This window comes from Ambystoma mexicanum, chromosome 4q (assembly GCF_040938575.1).
Source record: "Ambystoma mexicanum isolate Mex_15411 chromosome 4q, UKY_AmexF1_1, whole genome shotgun sequence".
Lineage (NCBI taxonomy): Eukaryota > Metazoa > Chordata > Amphibia > Caudata > Ambystomatidae > Ambystoma > Ambystoma mexicanum.
In genome coordinates, this window is record NC_090928.1 from 889,961,529 (window position 1) to 889,981,549 (window position 20,021).

Below are 20,021 nucleotides of genomic sequence, written 5' to 3' on the forward strand. Positions count from 1 at the left end.
GTGGAAGAGATGTAAACCTATTCCTGGTGCCCTCCAGGGTTGGTGCGAGGTAGCGTGGCACATAGTGTGAGAATGACATTGGGAAAACAAAGCTAAATGGATACATAACCAAAACAAGAATCGTATAATTTAAAATAAAGCTGTATTTGTGGTTAAGGTGGAAAAGGCAGCATGGGTAAAGCTTAAGGAACCAGGTGTTATGAAGAATGGGCAGGGCACATTCCTCCTCAAACGGCACAGGCTTATCTCGATAATGCTGCACGTCATATAATGCTCAGGCATAGAATGACAATCAAGTGTTGGTTAAGAGATGTTACGAAGTCCCATGCCTGGCTATTTGGGTGGAGGCTCAGGTGGCCAATGGGGCTGAGTTGATACAGCCCGCTATGCAATGCTGGGCCCGGGCCGATGGAGGGAGGATCCACTGGCCTACCCCACCATGCCCCGGGAATCTGCTAGGGACTCATCACATGGGACAGGAATGTGCCTGTTTCCCCTTTAAAGATACTCCAAGCATGGGTAATGCATTCAAACTACAGGAAATCCCCCCCCCCCACCTAGTACAACCACGCCCAAAGATCACTCCATAAAGAGGCCGCTGGATCCCTTTAGCTAGATATTCTTGCAGGGCATCCCCAAATCTGGATTGGGTGATGCTGGAGCCACTGGAAAATGAGGGTTTCCAAAATCTTAAATCCAAAAAGAAAATTGTCCCTGGAATGCCAGAATCTGGCAGAAACATGGTTTTTCCCAAAGACATTGCTCCCCCGCAGTCACACAGTGTATGTGGGCAACCACACACCTTAAACCCTCCAGTCGATTATAGTACATTAAAAGCTGAGGCAATCTTATATCAACGCAGACCGCAGAACTAAGCAGTAGTAGCCCCACTCCTGTGCTGCATAGACTGGAGTCCCAAAATGTTGGCAGGTCTTGATCATTGCATGGGCCACATTGTTTTGAAACAAGGGATGGAGCAAGCAGAGAGACGAAAATATGAGTAACCAAACAGATCCAAAGCTAAACTACTGCCGGTCCTTAGAGGTGGTGCCAACTCGCTATATAACCTGTAAGCTTTATGATAAGGGTATTGGCGTTTGAGGTAGAGTAGGAGCAGCCTTGGAGATAGTTGGAAGTGAGAGCAAAAGGAGTTACAGCAAAGGGAAGGAGACTGCAGAGATGGCTAGAGGGACTAGGAGAGGCGGTCGGAGGTGTTGAAGAGTAAGGACTTGGAAAGTGAGGTGGTGGAGAGCAAGTATGTGATGAGGAAAAGGGAGTGAGAAAGATATGACGAACAGTCAGGAAGTGGAGTGGAGTAACATCATACCAAGTGAGGAGGATACACCCACAGAAGAGAGAGGGGTATTTTCGAGAGGAAGTTGTTGGTGATATTGAGAGAGGTGAGGAAAAGAAGTCAGCACGGGAAAACGGACGGGTATTAAGGAAGCAACAGACACTCTGTAAAACAGTGGTGTGAGTGGGGAATGTGTGGGGTGGTTGGGGGAGCGCATTGCAAAGCATCAGGAGGCGGCAGAGAGAAGAGAGAACAGCCCAGGGGGTGCAGTAAAGGTCCCTTTAGGTGCAAGACCACTGTGTCGTTCTAAAAATGTAGACAAGGATGGGGTATAGAGGGCTAGAGACAGGAACTCAAGACATGGAGGTGAAGGAGGCTCCCAACCCACCCTTTAGAGAAGCTCAGATGGCTGACCTGTTGCTGGAACCTCTAGGGCTCACCCCAGCCTCAGCTGACTCTACCTTCTGCTGTTGTCTAGGCCTAACATGCAGGCGCTCGCAGAGCCTGTGAGCCATACTAAGGTGTTTCTCCAGGTGTTGGGAAGAAGAAGCAGGGGACCTCAATATACAGAACAAAGACCCAAGAAAGAAGTGTGGTGGCACTCAAAACCCCCACCAGTGTCCGGAGGGTGAATATGACCCAGGGTGTGCTGCCATGACTGGGGATTGTGAAACCCAAAGACTATTGTTGAATCCAGCGACTAAGTTGAACCCAGAGACTTATTTGTTTGAACCCCAAGGTGAAGCTATATTGTTGTTGATTTAGTATTACCTGACCTACTGATGTAAGAGTCCTTATTAAATATCTGTGTTATTTTAACCCTTGCGTCTTTTTCTGCCTTTTATTGGTCCTACTTGGCTTTGTGACAAGAGAGTTGTGATAAGAGTTTGCAGTGGCTTACATTTGTTGTTCTTGTGTTATTCCTGAGAATTGTGATATATACTATCTAGAGTATGTTAGGGAAAGTGTGTCTTTAATATGGGATGGCAACGTGGTGGTAGGCATGAGTGTAATTGTAGGTGGTGGAGAAGGTGATTGTACCAATTCATCTTTTTGGGACAAGCCAATCGCCAGCCTCACCTTCTGCATGATTATTTTTTGTAAGGTGTTAATACAATGCACTCTTGATGCTGAGGCTTCTTGTGTTCCCCCTGCTGGCCCAGGCAGCATGGCAACAATTCAGCTATGTGACAAGGGGCACGGGCAGCAAGAGAAAACAAAATACCACCCTCAAACTCCTGCTCGGACACCTACTGCACAGTTTCTCATTGTAACAACCCGCTTATGAAAGGTGTACTCGAGTTTATTTCCCTGCTGGGAGGCTGCTAGAGGCTGTAATTGACGGTCAGACATCACTCACTCTTTTATCAGTATTTGAGACGATTGAGAGTTAACCTTTCACAGTCTATTCATTATAAGTAGACCAACACTGACATTAAAAATGTTTTAGCAATGCTTATTTCCCACTTATTTCAAATGCTCAGAATTGTGTGTAAATCTATTTTTTCATGTTGTAAGACAAAGGTGGTTAACACAGGTTATTTTTTCTGAATTATCTTTATCCATTTCCTTCCGTGATCATTAATGCATAGTTCAATGACAAACCCCACATCCTTTGTGTCCCACGTTCTTCTTTCTTGTGCATCACGAGAACTGCATTGGATGTTCTTTGTTGCTGGCCATTACAATCAATATGATGCGATGCACACGCGTAGGATTGTCATGGTTTATAACACGGCACACGCCAGCTAGGTATCTCCTTCCCCTACAATGGATGTGGCGCACTATAAAACACTGTTTGTTTTCAATATTCTACGGATTCTTTTGAGTAGGCCTCCAACCCGTCTCGCACCCAACCTCCACAAACACCAGATGTCACAATGGACTAGGAACCAGGCCAGTGTGTATCAATAAGATATTTATGAATGTATTAATTAATGGAACAGGAAAATAATCAATGTACAGCAGCCACCATTGTTGTGACACAAATGCAATGATCTGGACCAAACAATTAGGTTAAGATATCCTATTACAATTCACACAGTTCTTTAATGGCAACACAGGAAAAAATAACCATTTTTACAAATCGATAGCAGCAACGGTTTAGCACTCACCCCTGCAACACTCAACCCCAAACATCAGCTAAACTTGATTCCTTTGATTGGAAGGCAATGGCCAGAATTAGGAATAGCGAGAGAAAATAATCGGATTTGGGGTCATGCCCACCACCACAAGATGGGAAGCTAGCAAAGAAAGGGAAAACCTGTTTTTGGAGCAAAATGGCAAAATGGGTTTTTGATTATTATTCACAACTGCTAGGGGACAGAATGAAAGGAAATTAGAATTGCTGACACTTAGGAGATAGGGAAAGTTTAGAGAACACTAATCAGCACACTAGGGCAACAATAGAAATGAAGTGGGAAAATCGGTTTTGGGAGAAAGCAAATTCAAAACGGAAAAATACAGTGGCAAATGGAAATTTGTTTACACTGGGTTTACAATGACAGGCAGCTCAGCGAAGGGGTTTAGCTTACAATAGGAAAATCGGTTTCCAGTGACGAGGACAGAGGCACATAACAGGTAGACTTCTAGGCAAAAGGCATTGCTCACAATGGAACATCGGTGTGGGGTTTAATAGGACTGATGCAAATGGAAATTCATTAGGTAATGCACACAATACACAGACAAATTCAGTTTTCAGTTACAAGGAGACTAATTCTTCTGAGGCAACACCTTAATGACTATGATAATTAAATACAATGCCAGTGACAAGATGGTTGATTTCGAACTTCAACAATCTTGAACTGTGAATTTCAATGGGGAATTAATTGATTTACTTAAGAAAAATACTAGGGATTTACACAGCCAACTGAGAGGATTTCCAAAGGAGATCTGCTAACATACACAAGCTAATAATAGATTCTTCTATGGGAAAGTGACTGAATTACACTGCCAATTTTTGGGGGTTTCAATGGGGGTTTCAATGGGAGAAATATTGGATGCAATGCTACAAAAGTAAAGGGCTTATGCAATTTAGGGCTGGGGTATATACTACTTACAAAGCAGGCCTTGGTTTGAGATTCAGGAAAGCCAGCTGGATCTCAGGACACTCTGGAGAGCTAGGGCAAGGGGTCTGGTCACTGCACTCTCAAGGATGGTAAGGTGCAGCTGCCTTCTCTCCATCCTCCTTCTCTTGTCTCCCCGAATATTTGTGTCCCTCTCTCCTAGTAAAGTCCCCCTTATTTAGCACAAATGACATCCCTAACTTTACAATCTAGGGGGAGTACCCTGTAATTATCTCTGCCGCTCGGATAGGACAGTTTACCATTCCTCTCTCCGCCCACTGGCATGATTGGTTCTAGGGAAGAGAGCACCATCTGTCTGTTTGCATTTATTACAATTCTTTGTTCTCATTACCACTTTTTGGCAAAAACTAGTTATGTCTCATAACTTCATAATAACACTAGCCCCTGCCATATGAACTAGATATGTGGTTTTAGTTGGTCATAGGGAATTCGGTAAGCCGTTCCCCAACTCTGTATGATGTAGCATGGCCCTTTGGCACATTTTTGTCATTTTCATAAAATGTACAATAGTAATGACTCTGCAAATGATCAAGCATGTTCCTAATTTCATTTTCCATCTTTTCACCAGCTGTCACATTTGTCCCATTTTTAGATCAGGTAAGAGATATAGGGCGGGGACCCTCTTATTGTTGACGGGAAGCATGACTCTAGAGGATAAATACGTAATGAATAAAAGGGAAACAGAGTTGAGGCTACCCCTCCCTTCAACGCACAGGTAGTGCTAGAAAAACTATAGAAGGCTAGGGGTTATTTGGACTAGTCATATATGATCACACTTACAAAATGAAAAATACTGTTAAAACAGTAAAACAATTTTTTACAGTACATACAATAACACTGTATCTGTTACTAACCACACTGTGTATTGTATTGCATGGTTTATGTATAGTGAATGATAATGATCTTCACTTGCCTAGCTGTGATTTTATTATTTTTTTCGATTTAGAATACATTTTGTTTGAACAGTAGTTTTCATTTTGTAAGTGCGATCATATATGGCTAGTCCAAATAACCCCTAGCCTTCTGTAGGTTTTCTAGCACTACATGTGCGTTGAAAGGAGGGGTAGCCTCGACTCTGGTTCCCTTTTGTTCATTTTTAGATCAGCCTGAAAACTAGTCTAACTGGCCCTTTCAGTCCCCAAAGTCCTAGGAAAATACAATGAATACCTTTAAAACCGCCTGGAAATTACATGAAAAAATTGCATAAAATGAAATAATTCTCATTCTGAGTGCTGCGAAAAATGCCTAAAATGAAATCAGTCTTTTAATGTCAATTGGGAGTGTCGGTCCCCTGTGGCAGGGCGCTTCATCCCCCACAGCCATCTTGTCTTCCTCTGGGCTCAGCCCGTGACCAGAGATTTGTATTAGTCCCTTTGAACTTTGCAGTTTGCTCTTTGGGGTAGGCGCAGGAAGGGCTCACACCTCCTGGTAAAGCTTTAGCCACATTTTGCCTTCTTTGAAATCTCTGGGCTTCTGCCTTCATGTTTGGCAGAGCAGGGGATTATGACGCCCTCAGCAGCATCACATTTTAATTTGGGATGGCTCACTGGTAGGTGTGACTTCCAGCTGGAAGCAGGGCTTTTAATTGTGAAGTTTCCTGCCTCAGCCCGAACTGGTTTTTCCTGTAGTAAGTGTCTCTTCAAAGGTGACTGGAGTCTTGTGGGTTGGAACATGAGGTACATTTGCTTGGGCCAACCACCCCGCCCCCCATTATATTTCCCTGACATTTCTGCGGGAGCTGTGCTATCTTCCCACTGTAGCTTTTTAAAGCTGTTTTTCTTTTCACACGTGTGCAGACTTTTTGCTTCTAATGTTTAAAATCCTGTCTTGCAGGTCACAGGATTCACTGATTTCTCCTTTTTGAGCAAGTTTTCATTTGCTGTTGGTCCATTGATAATGTGGGGTAGGCCCCCTTCCACATGTTTCTTTAATTTGATGTGATCAAAAGAAAAGCCAAGCCGTTTTTCGTTTGCAGTGTTTGCAAATGACAACCCTCCAGATAGGCCAACAGCGCTATGAGGCCACCATTGGAAGAAGGCCCTGGCCAACCGGCTCTTACATTCTCATCAAATAGTAGTGTGTAATGTAATTTGATGGCATAACATGTTTCAATTGTGTTTGTGCACAACATGTTTAAGTAGCAGCACATGTTCTTACTGGAAATGGACTTGTAATTGCACTTCTTGAAACCCGTTTGCGCCAGAACTGTCTGCAGAAAACACATATTTCCTTTGCCCTGGATCTGTACACAATCACTTTCAAATTTAGGTGGTCATTTCCCCTGAAGCAAAACCACAAGGTGGCGGCTGGAAGGTTTTTAATCATTCATAACCACCGCCGGCACAGCTCTGGGCAACCTATACCAGACCATCGTTCTTCGCCTGCCAAGCCTTACAGAAGATGAAAGACCATGAGCAAATCAGGCTTGGTCCCAACATCAGCATTTTCAAGAAAGTTACTGCTCGGGTGGTGAGAGACTGGAGTCCATTTCTTGCAATTAAATGGAGCCACAAGTCAAAAAACGAAATGCTCCCTTTAAAAACACATTCTTCCTAGAAAAATGAGTTACATGTTGATGTGTCCAGCGTGGAAAGGTAACACGAATATCTGGAAGGGCCCCAGTGGGTTTTGTGTGTTGGGGAGACTATGCAATCAAATTGTGCACATGGCACTATCTTTGATGTGATGCACGTGCTGCTTGCTGCTGAGATGGTCTAAACGGGTACACATATCAGCAGGAGTTTCTCCACGACTTGAGATATGCTTTTTTTTACAATAAAACGTTGTAACAATTGCCTGCCTGGTATGACAATAGTGTGTAGCAACATTGCAGCCGCCGCCCGGCTCCTGCGGGCTCCTGCCCGCGCTGGCAACGACTCGAGCAGAGCCGTCTCGCCCGCGTGCGCTGCACCTGTAACCTGCCGCATACTTAGTATAGACACGCGCTGCACAATGCAAGTTGCACGGAAAGCAATCTTCAAACTCAATTCCTGGCCCCGACTTCCCACAGAAGACACAATAATTTGGCATGTCACTGAAGGCTTTAGAAGTTCGGGACACAATGTCAGTAATCGTTCCAGCGGCTTCCATTCTCCCTGCAATGCAACTTTACAATCAGCAGAATGCCTTTCCCCATTATTCTTTCAAATCCTTTAAGCTTTGTCTAAACTGACAGCAGGAAGGGCAAGATGTGCTTTGTAACTTAATGTAATGAGGGTTTAAAAATAGAGCGCGTTCTGTCAGGCAAGCCAGGCTAGCAGAGCTGTCAGTTCATTCAAAGGAGCGTTGAACGCTTTGCGTAGCTGCGTGCGCGCCGCCCGCCCAGCGCCTGGAAAGGTGGGCAGGACGCTTCCGAATCCTACCGGGGGAAAGACGCGCTCAGTAGCGGGATCCCCCGTCTATATTACGGATGTACGGCTCTGTGTTGGTGCTATTGGACTAGATAGCGAAAAAGAAGTTCCAACTGATATCATGATGGCACAGTACCACATACTGGAGGTTGGGGGCAACGCCTCACAGGGGCGCCCTTTCCTTAGCACTCTTCACCCCCTGCAAGTGCTGGGACCGCATTTTGAGAACCTGTGGACAAAATAGCGGTCCCTGCTACTGCTCCTCTGCTGGTGCCCTCCCAGCGACTTGGCTCTTCACAGAAGTGGCCCTGCTTCCAGGGCATAGGAGGAAAGGAATGGCTGCCCTTCAGCTCTTCAAACTTCTGGGGAGCCAGATAATTCATGCCCACTCGGGGTCGGTCTGGGGCATACAATGAAAACGCGGCCCACTGTTGGAAATGGCAATTCATTCCTTTTTTGAAAGACGGTTTGAAGAGTGGTTGATAAAATGTGATGCAAATTGTGTATTTTAAAGATTATTCATTCATTAACACTGTTCAAAACGAATTGCCGCATGGTGAAGTAACTTATTAAACTGCCGCACGCGGCCATATAAAGTGGCCCACTTTGACCCCAAAACCGGGCCCAGAGTAACATTTTGCATTTTTGTTTCGGACATTGCCCTATAGGCCCTTCCGAGCTTGTGCCCAGTTCTGATCCAGAGCGAGCCCAGAGTCTGGCTTGGCTCTAAGAGCTAAACACCAGCCGAGTCAGCAAAAAAGCCCATACCTGGCGTTCTACCTTCTCACCTCCCCGAACGCAAGGCCTGGTGTTCTGCCTCCCCACATCCCACCCCAATAAGACCCATATGTGGAATCCTGCCTCCGTTACCCCCACCTGTGATCCCCAATGTTGGCAGATACAGCACAGTGAGATAACATTATTTACCCAGGATCACTCTCTTTAGTAAAGTGGTGAACAAGGATTTGGGTCCAGTCTGCACTTTTGACACTTGGCCACATATCTTCTCATCACTAGTTGATGCAAATTGGAGGTAACGGTTGGCTTTAAAGAGCTAAAACCATATTTTGTATAGAGATGACTATTCAAGTATGGGCATCACATTATGAAACAAGATGACAACTACAGAAACCATCCATGCTAAGCACAAAAAAGGCACGCATGAAGCTTTGTTTTTCTCCATCCTGGATGGAAGACTACTTTTTGCTGCTAGAACGGACGATGCAGTGGGGGCGGGGGGTGGGGAGGCAGGGGGTTGGGGTGGTTAGCGGGATATATGTAGTACTGACTGTCACAGCCTGGCTTGACGTAGGGTCTTTGGGAAGAACCCTTCACCATACCTGCCAACATTAAAAAACCCTGCGAGCGCTGCGTTCTAGTGTTCAAGTCTAACACCTTCAATACGTAATCAAAGATCCACCCGTGGCCTAGACCACAGTAATAAAGGGTCTATAAAATAATACACAATTATAAATAAGGGACAATATGAAGAAAAAAAGGCAGCAATTTAGCATCAGCATATTTATTTTCATCCGGCAAACAGAAATATTGCTATTTTGTAATTGGAATGTGTTAAATTGTGGTGATCAATATTGCTATATTGTAGAAACGCCTTGAAATGTACATGTCATAATAAAGTTGAAAGTATGTAAAACCTTACACACATTTGTAATGTTGATGTTGTAAACCTTTATTCGGTGTGAGCCATCAGATCCAAAATACAAACATCGAAATATGCACAAGACACTAAGAAATAAAAAGATGAACTGATTAAAACACAGTGATCCATCTAGGCTCACCTATAGTCAATCTGAAATGATTAGGCATAGATCAATGATTGCAGTGCAATGTCAAAGTGAAGTGCAGGTGCACATATTGCGCTTCAGCAAGTACCAATCAGCAATTTGCTCCTCTTGTACCAGGCTCAATGAATATACGTTATTCATTTATTTGCATTTTTAAAGCGCTCAAACAGCCCGTTGGCATCTAGGCGCTGCTACAAGAATTCTTTGTTTTTAGTTGCGTAATTGATTGTCTTAGTTGCGCATTTATCACGCGCTTAAATACGCAGAGGTTTCTAAGCGGGGACCTGGGGATCGAACCTGTGTTGCTTCGTGTCGCCTTGCTTCCAAGGGGAGCACGTTGCCGTGAGCTATCCTCCGGGTATATTGATAAAAACATTCTACAGTCAGGTTTTTTGTTGATTTACAAGGTTGCACGGCTTGCTAGTTGATGAGATTCTGAGCAGTTTAAACAGCGGTTTAAGCTATTTCCTGCTATGATCGCCAAGTCTCTCACACATCAGCAAATAATTGAGCGGGCTCTCTGTCACAGCTCCACAGATTAAGCAACTTTAATTTGCGCCTTGCCCCGGTTAAGGGGCCTTAATGGGAGTGAATCCAATCAAAGCCTGACGTATCATGCACGAGCATAGGGAGGTGTTATCATATCGAGGTAGTAGTCCTTGTGCCCCCACATTGTTTTACATCTCAGATATTCAGGCCCACTGGCCAATTCCAGAGCACATTACACTAGTTCTATTTCTCCTGTGTCTTAGGTAGACCATCTTGACAATTCGGGCCTCATCAATAGTTAGGCGGTAGGCCTTAAATGCGGTAGTAACGGGGTTACCGCTGCAATTAAGGGTCCGCCCAATCATGCGTATGGCTCAGAGCTGGGAGTAAACACGCCAGAGAAATGCTGATTTTTGGTGCAATTACTGTGCAGTAATACCGCCAGCGGTAATTGCGCTGAAAATTCCCCATTGGGTCCCGTGATCCAGCAGTAATGCCACTGGATGGATGGGTGGTAACGCAAATAAAGTTGGCCGGTATCCGAGTCAGGATACCGTCCAACTGGTGATGAGGCCCTTGATTTGGCATCTAAGGGGAGCAACGATGTGTTATCCCAGTAGACACTCAATTCTAGTGAAATGAGCCATTGCTTTACATGCAACAGCCATGTAATTGAGAGCCCACCCCCCAAAGACATCACATGAAGGAGTGCCTCCTGGTATTTTGCCAAACTGAGGCTACTCCATACCCTTAGCCAGTCGAATGCTGGTCTCATTTCTGTCTCTTCAGTAATGAGGCCCATGTCACATTTCTAATCAATAAGAGTATGATTGTAGCTTTATTTTCCCCATCTTGAACGAAAGATTACAAATACTGGGATACAATGGAATTTGAGCCTAAAAACGTCGTCTGGAATTTGAAAATGCACCTTTAAGACAATATAAAACTGATATGGTCAGTGGAGTAACTTTGCTGAAAATGTTGGGGGGGGACATGACATCCGAAGAAAAGGTGCCCCAGCCAAATGAATGGGGGAAAAATAGTGTGCCATGAAAGTTGGGGGGGACAAACACCCCTGTCCCCCCTAAAATTATGCCCATGGATATGGTCACCAGTTTGACGCAGGAATGCGGCTTGTTATTATATAAGGTAGATAATAGTTGAAGCTCCACAAAAAAGCAAACACCTTTTGGTGTCTGTAAAATAAGCACACATTATGAAAATAAGACAGTTCAAACGCATGTTTTTATTCAGTTTCTCTTCAAACAAGAATTGGGTAGACAAGCAGTGTGATGCGTACAATTACGAAACCGTAATAGCTGTGTGCACACACGGTCGCGACCTCATCATTTGCTGCAAGAAGCCTCATGATAGCAGGATTCGCTCCCAGCGGTCTGTGGCCCACAAAGAGGAATCAGCTGACAACATCCGGACAGGAAAGACCATAGTTATGAAGCCTAGAAGTGGAACTGCTGTCCCACTGTCTGAAAACGGCCTCCAACATCAAGACCTCCGGCCATGCACAGCCATAACAATGCATTCCACACTCTTCTACCCCAAGACAATGCCGTCTCTTGGGGAAAAGTCCCGGCCTGCTGATTCCACATTCGTTGGCTTGATAAAGTACTTTATGCGCCAAACACCTAGACAAATAAACCTATTGTGAGTGGATGTGACTCTTTTTCCTCAACGTCACAAGGCCCCTAAACCTGCCACAATTGCCCCACTCACCAAGAAGCCCACAACAGACTCAAAGCTCCTATCACATTTTTCCAGATCGTCTGTATCAAAACAAGATGCATGAATGAGAACTCACACTCCAACAGAAGACATTTTTAAAGCCCACAAGCGATTCCCCGACAGGAAATAATCACGCCCACCGGAAGGACTAAATGAACCCTACCAGACATATGTTAGAACCCCTTCATTGCACTGGCTGGAAACCAGGGAGTAGTGTCAGTTCCACTTCACCTCTCTGCAGCCTGTGACACAGTTGACCACCAGATACTACTCTTCAACCTACTGTTAGGGATGGACCCCCAGGTCCGGCCAAGCCGCTTTGGGGACCCGCTGATGCGAGTCTGTGGAAGGCCTAACTCCTTCCCTCAGTCCTAGTCCTAATCAAGAACTCCAGGACCACACAAGAGGCAAGGATAACTGCGGTTTATTGTACAAAACACGCCACACAGATCAAATACATGGACTGACATCCACAAAGCTCTCAACGGACCCTGGCTCGCAGGCCAGTTTTGTAACAAAGTGACGTCGTGATTGGCGTCATTGCTGGGAACTGTCTCAAAAACCTATCCTAACTTGGGATAGGCTGTCGAGTAGTAGGTCCCCAATAGAGACATATAGAAGAATTCAGTTATTGGCCTAGACAGTGTCAGGTGGTATGCTTAGCCGTTTCCCTAAAATTGTTACTTCAGATTAGTTACAGTGACTGAACCCTACCATTGGTTGTCGACCATCCACCCGAAGGTTCTTTGCCCTGAATGGATAAACCCTGAGCCCCCGAGCCTGGGACTGATTCTGTTCTCAGGCCACAAACACCTGTGAACAATACTTTGTATACTTGTGTATCAGTAAGGTGCAACTATGTGTCAGGATCATACCGCGTGTAACCCATAAGCATGCTGAGCGCGCTCCCGTTCCCAACGCAGTGTTACGCTGTAGCTAAATTATTGCAGTTATTGTCTGGGCGATGGGACATGTAACTCATCTCAGGGTGTACTCTTGTCAGCTCCTCGCCCTGGCCTGATCACATGCGTGGAGACCGTATTTGCTATCCTAGGATATTCAATTTATTCTGTATTTTGTCAGAGAGCTCACCTCACCTGTCGGCCGGTTTTACTATAGTTCAGAAGAAGGACTGCCAATTGCAACATTATGACCTTGGCAGTAGCTTTGCTGCTGTCGCCGCAGTGTTGCTGTGCATAGTTGTGTGAGGCTTTGGGTCCCGCATTCAGGCGGATTGTGGCCTATTCTAGTTAGTGAGCCATGCTCGGGCTTCTGCTGTACATCTGTTCTAATCCGTCTATGCATTATGGCTGTCAGGTCTCTTGAGTGCACTTGTCCTACCATAGAGTTATTTGCATATGAGCATCAGCAAGCTTATACACAAACTCTTCTTGCTTCTTGTGTTACTGCGGTGCTGTAACAGGCATAATGACAAAATTAAAAACATGCAGATAGTATGTATATGTCACAGTCATCTAACGATAGAGCTGCATATCCATATTCTTTGTGTAGTTGGGTGTGTGATTGGGTCTGTGATGTGAGGATGGCACGTGTGCTTCATGTCTAACGTGGCTATGTCGCTGTGAAGTCGCTAATGACAGGTGGCGTGGGTTCTCAGCGTTTAGTCAGTTTGGTCCATGTTGTCGTCTCCAGTTTTATCTTGGGTCTCTTCATTTATTCTGGGTAGGATCCGCACCACTGCAGGGTTATAGGATCTGCTGGACAAGTATCTTTCGTGGTAGTTTTCCATTGTGGGAGCAGAATAAATCGGTGTGAGTTCTTATGTTCGGCGGCCATATTGTCTCAGGCGTTTCTTCTTGCTGGAGGGTCTTTTGGGACTGGGGGCATGTTCTGCTTTCCCCTCTTCAGTCCCCCCTCTGGTTGACTTGTCAACCACATCACCATTATCTTGTCCTTCATCCACCAGGTGCCATACTTTTCTTATTCCAGCCAGATGTCCATAGTAGTTGACATAATCTTCGAACAACCAGGACATGTAGACACATCCCCCTCTCAGGCTTACAGTATACCCATGTTCCAATGTACTTCTTTGGTTTTTGGGGGTTTTCTATCTTCATTCCGGGTGGAAAGATGTCTGACACTGCAATCTGCTTCCTCAGCCTCTCTCTTTCCCTGATGATGTCGTCCATTTGTTCTCCATTTTCTAGGTCCATCAGTAGTTATATCACGACTACTTCTGCTGCCGTGTTCTTGCATCTTGCAACGCACATCTTTATCCCAAACAGTGATGCCACTCTTAGTATCAATGCTCCAGCCAGTACCTTCATACTATCTGCCAGCCAGGAGGGCATCCAGGACCAGAGATATGCAAACCTGCTTTTGTGTTTCACTGTCCCTTGGGCTTCTGCTTCCATCTTTGCATGCAGGTGAGCCAATTGGGCCACCGCGTCTGATAGTGTTCTGTTATCTTCATCGTTGGCAGGATTGAATGTGCAATAGGAACTTCCTAATTTTACGCAAACTCCTCCTTCCACAGCCATCAGGAGATCCAAGACATATCTGTTCTGTAGTGTCACTAACTTTATTGCTCGGAGCTCTTCTTTTATTGCATTGAATCCTTTCACTGTTGAGCTGGTAGTAACCATGAGTTCCCACCTGGTGATCTGCAACCATTTTGCATTTGCTTAAGCCTGTACTCCGGGGACGAATGCTGCGAAGAACATCTGAGCTCTGATGAATAGTCTGTGGGAGGTTGGTACATCATCCAGTGCTTCTTCAGAGCGTCCCCACAGGTAGTTTCCTTCTCTTTTTACCCTCTTGAGACTGTTAGCCATTGTTTTCGGGGCTGTCAGAGTTGAGCGCTGTCAATCTCTTTTTCCTCGCACCATATTGCATTTTCAGGAACTCTCCAAGTTACATATCTTTTTGTAGCACTACTAGGGAGGGCATGTTGACATGTGCCAGTGAGCATATCCCTCCCCAGATTGGAGGCAACTTGTCATATGCCTTTGTCCCGCAAGCCCAATAATGGTCCATTAAGACAATGGTCCCTATCTCCATTTCTGGTATTGTCTGTATTGATTTGCATCCAATGTTTTCTCCTACTTCATCCTTGCTGTTATTCTGGAAACAGAGAGCTGGCATTGTTAATGGAATTATTGATCTGGGTCCTGCTTCATTGTCCACCCATGTCACTAGTTTAGTGCTTTTGTCCAATTTTTTGAAGCATTTGTCATTTTACTCCTGTACCTTGTTCACTGCTACCTTTGCAAGGGTTACTGCTTTGCTTCCTACCACTCCATTCACCCATCCTTCAGTTGTGTATACTTGTCAGTAGATTAATATTTGTGGTCTTTCCTAGCACCCTGATTCTCCTTCTATCTCTCTTGCTCCCCATTTACATGGTAGATGTTACGCTCACCTGATATCCCCAGGGGCGTCTTGAAGGCTCTGAGATCTGTAACCCTGGATGCATAGTTGCCCAGTGCTGAATAATGAATCTGCAATTACAGAAGGAAGGATTTGTGATAACTGTCTCTAATGAGTGAATCTCCCACCTCCCTCTGACCGATTCCCTTCCCACTGGGTTCTTTTCTCACCTTATTTATTTGTAGGGTGAGCTATCCGTCATGCCTTTCTTGTGTAGGGGCGCTTGATGTTTGTTGGCAAGTTGCCCGAGTGGCTTTACTGGTGCAGTATGCCTTCCTTGGGCCCAGGCCTGCTGTGACCCCAAATCTGCTGGTAGGCAGGTAGGTTTGTTAATTGTAAGTCTTTGTTCTGTTTATGGTGGAAATTTGTTAATGTCTTTATCTCCTTCTTTTCCGGTGCGAAGGTCTTGATGCTGGCGTGCAGGGTGGAGAGGCACGTTTCTATGTAAGATAAAGCACAAAGTGCCACGCCTTTATTGTCTTTTAAAGCTAACCTGTGTTTTCTTCTTCTTCTCCTCACAGGCCGCTATGATGCTGCGAGTGGATGAGGGCGCGATGAAAAACAGGCCCCCGGAATCCGTTAAGGTAAGTACATCGCTGTGCGGTTGTTTAATATTGAAAGCGAAGCTGAATATGTCTCTTTTCCTTTGCAGATGTTGCTGTGGTGTTCCGGATGGAAGCGTGGCGTAGCGCGATGGAATTCAGGTAAGACTGATGGAATTCGATGATTTCGAAGCGCGCCTTCTAATATTGTTTATCCCTTTCTCGTTTTTGTAGGTCGCAATGTTCGAACAGCAGCTGTGGTAGCGGTTCGCTGGAAGTCCTTAAGCTAGTACTCACAGGTGAGTGATGTTTCTTCTTCTCTCGGTTTCCACAGATTTCAGCCCAGTTGAGATGCTGAGTGCTGGATTGTGTTTTCTCAGGTAACACAGAATAATCTTGTTTTTGTTCTTGCAGGATTACAGGAAGATGCTGAAGACCAGCAGCTGGACACGGTGAGCGTCACGCTGCTGGTTGCAGAATAACACAAAGCATGTTCTGCAGTCAGGGTATGGTTTATATAGCCCAGGTAAAGTAGCACCAGGGAAAGTAGTTCCAGGCCTGCCACACCCAAAACACTAGACTGCATGGCTTGGTACTTAGAACTAGACTGTGTGGGTGTTTCCATGTTGGATTTAAAGGCCCATGTACATAAATGGAACCTAGTTTGAACAGCCTTTCCTTCCTACATATGAGCCTGGTGCCAAAGGCGCCAGGACTGGCTGCAGATGCCCTTTTGCAGTGGTTTTAAGGCCCTCAGGGTTCTGGTGGGAGCCTACTTGTGGCACAACTTGTGCCCCCTCACAGTGGTCATGACAGCACTCCCCCCCCAAGGCCCCTATCATGGTATCCTTCCTGTACGGTCAGGGTTTGGTGGGGTTATCCAAGTGAAACCTCTTAATCAGACGTGGTGCGTGAATATGTTCACTTGGTTCCCAAGTTCTGTCTTGAGGCCCATACCCTTTCCAGTCCACTAAATAGTATAGCTTAGATCTGGTACATTTCGAATCCAGGATGTTTTTAAGTTCAAATTCAAGCTCTCCATCAACTAGCACATGTTTTGGTGGTGTTAAGACTCGGGTTCCTGGTTGTACAGGTTTTCCAAGTGACACATGGAACACCGGATGAATTTGCATGCTTGGTGGTAAGGCTAACTTGATGGCCACCGGATTTATCAACGATTCGATGGTATAGGGTCCTAGATATCTTGGACGAAAGGTCCGGGTACCTTTTATGGGCACATGTTTTGATGCCAACCAGACTTCGTCTCCAACTTGGTAATCGGAAGGTTTCTTTCGATGCCGATCCGAGAATTATTTTTGTCTGTCATTGGCTTGCAGTAACTGTTCATTTTCCCTTTTGAAGGCTTGAGTTATGCTTGTGTGTAGAGTCTTTACCGCTGGCATTTCCAAGGTCGTGAGGGAGTTTAGTTCAGAGGTACGTGGATGTCTTCCGTATATTGTGTAGAACGGGCTTTGTCCCGTGCTGGTGTGTATGGGGTTATTGTATGCGTATTCTGCTATCCATAACAAGTCTTTCCAATTCTCTTCCACTTGATGCAGCATGCAACGTAGCTACTGTTCTAATGTCTGGTTTGTTCTTTCTGTTTGTCCATCCGTTTGGGGATGATGGCTAGTGGATAATCAAACATCGATTTGTGCCATGGTACAACACTTCCTCCAGAAGTTGGATACAAATTGGCTTCCACGATCTGAGATTATGACTGAAGGGAAACCATGCAGTTTTATAATCTGTTCAAGAAATGCTTTTGCCAGACCGGTAGCGTTAGGAAGTCCTTTGAATGGAATGAAATATGCCATTTTAGAGAACAGGTCTACAACCACCAGAATGGTATTAATACCTTGACAGGGAGGTAAGTCCGTAATGAAATCAAGAGAAAGAGTATGCCAGAGAGCCGGTGGAAAATCCAGTGGTTGTAGGAGGCCAGTCGGTTTCTGTTTTTGTGATTTATTCTGTGCACATATCCCACAGGATAGAACAAATCGAGCAATGTCCTTACGCCAGGTTGGCCACCAATAATTCCATTTAACTTTGGCTAGAGTCTTAGCAATTCCGGGATGGCCTTTCGATCAGGGAATCGTGATTACCAGACATGACCAATTCTTGCAGATCTTTATCTGGTAGGTATAGTCATTCCCTGAAGTAGGGTAATCCATCCAGAACCGTGTGATATTCATTTTGGGTATTCCATTTCTGCAAGATCTCGGGGTTCATTAAGGTTCAAATCTTATCTTGAAGTTCACTCAGATTCAATGTGGTGGTGCGTGCCAGTAGTTTATCACTTGGGATGATGGCAACAGGGTCCAGGGTACTGTTTGTTTTCTCTTGAACAGCCATACCAGACAAGGCATCTGCCTTCCCATTCCGAACTCCAGGTCAGTATGTTATTCCGTAATTGTATTCTGCGAAGAATAGAGCCCACCGCAACTGTCGTGACGATTGGGCTTTTGCTGACTTTAGGTATTGAAGGTTTCGGTGATCTAGGATTACTGTGATGGTATGCCTGGCACCTAATAGATACTGCCGCCAGACTTTGAAGGCTGATTTAATTGCCAACGATTCTTTGTCTGTAATTGCATAGTTCTGGTGGTGAGAATTTACGTGACCAAAAGGCCACAGGGTGTAATTGGCATGTCTCTGGATCTCTTTGAGAGAGAACTGCTTCCATAGCTACGCTGGAAGCATCAGTTTCCACTACATAGGGGAGATCAGGGCGAGGATGTCGTAAAATTGGTGCAGAGGTGAATTTGTTCTTGAGTTCTTGAAAAGCCTGTTCTTCCTCTTCAGTCCATTGGAATTTGTTGTTGTTTTTTCTCAGTAACGATGTGATTGGGTGGACTATCTGAGAGAAATCTGGAATAAATCGGCGATACAAATTTGCAAAGCCGAGCATGCTTTGGGTTCCTTTAAGTGAAGAAGGTGACAGCCAATTAAGGAGGATGGCATCTACTTTGTGTAAATCCATCTTGACTCCCTTTGGCGAGAGAACAAAACCGAGGAACTCAACTTCGGTGACAAGGAAGGAGCATTTCTCGAGTTTAGCGTACAGTTTGTGCTGGCAAAGTTTTGCAAGGACTGAGCAAACATGTTCCACATGCTCTCTTTCAGAGGGGGAATACACCAGGATGTCGTCAATATAGACCGGCGGTACTCTGTTATGGAACCTGGACAAAGAAGGACTTTTGAGAGGGAAAAACCAGCAAAATACTAAGAATCTATAATTGACAGCAGAGGGCTGCAATATTGAAATAATTACAAATAAGGATTAAAGTGAAAGTAACCTCAAAACAAAGGATATTTGAAAAGAATACGTTTTTTTGGTTATTAAGATTGTGATAAACTCTCCTGAAGAACCATTGCAAAGAGCGATGGGGAAACACGTGTAGAGAGTAATTGAGAATTGTAAAATATAATATGGGAAATTGAAAAACAAATTCAATGGATATGTTCGCATGTGATGTTAAACATGGGAAGTCTACAATAAATGGAACCATGGAATAACAGAATTGAGCATTTGAAATCAATAATTTGTGGAATTTTGCTTTTCATTTTCATTTTATTAAGATACTCACCGAAATGAATTTAACATATAAGGTTGGGGCTTGAGAGTAAAATCATAGCTCTTATCTATATTCAAGTTATCAATTAATTCCCGTAATACATCATTCATGAAGTATTGGAACGCTGCAGGAGCGTTGCACAGCCCAAAAGGGATTACCTGATATTCGTACAGTCCATACTTGGTGCGAAACACGGTTTTCCATTCATCCCCTTTCTTAACACGTACAAGGTGGTATGCTCCTCTGAGGTCTAGTTTGGTGTAGATTCGGGCATCCTTGACTTGGTCCATCAGTTCCTGGAAAAGGGGCGAAGGGTAGCGTTTTTGTACTGTGATTTGATTAAGAGCACGGTAATTGATGCAAGTCCTCAAATCTCCTTCCTTCTTGGGGACGAAGAATAAGGGAGAGGCTGACAGTGACTTTGACGGGCGGATAAACCCATTAGCCAGGTATTGATCCAGATAGGACTTCAAGTGGATATTTTCAGTTTCCGTAAGTGCATAAATTCGACCACAAGGAACCTGTGCGCCAGGTATCAGGTCGATCTGACAGTCATAGGGCCTATGTGGCGATAATGTGTCAGTCTGGTCCTTCTGAATAACATCTTGATAATCTTGATATTCTTTTGGTAAGGTGTCGATTGGTTCCGCGATCCCCGGTGCTATTCCTTCAACAGATTTCAGGTTTGGCTGTGGTATAGATTTCGGGTAGCAAGCGTGGGCGCATTCATCAGAAAAGGTCAGTCTC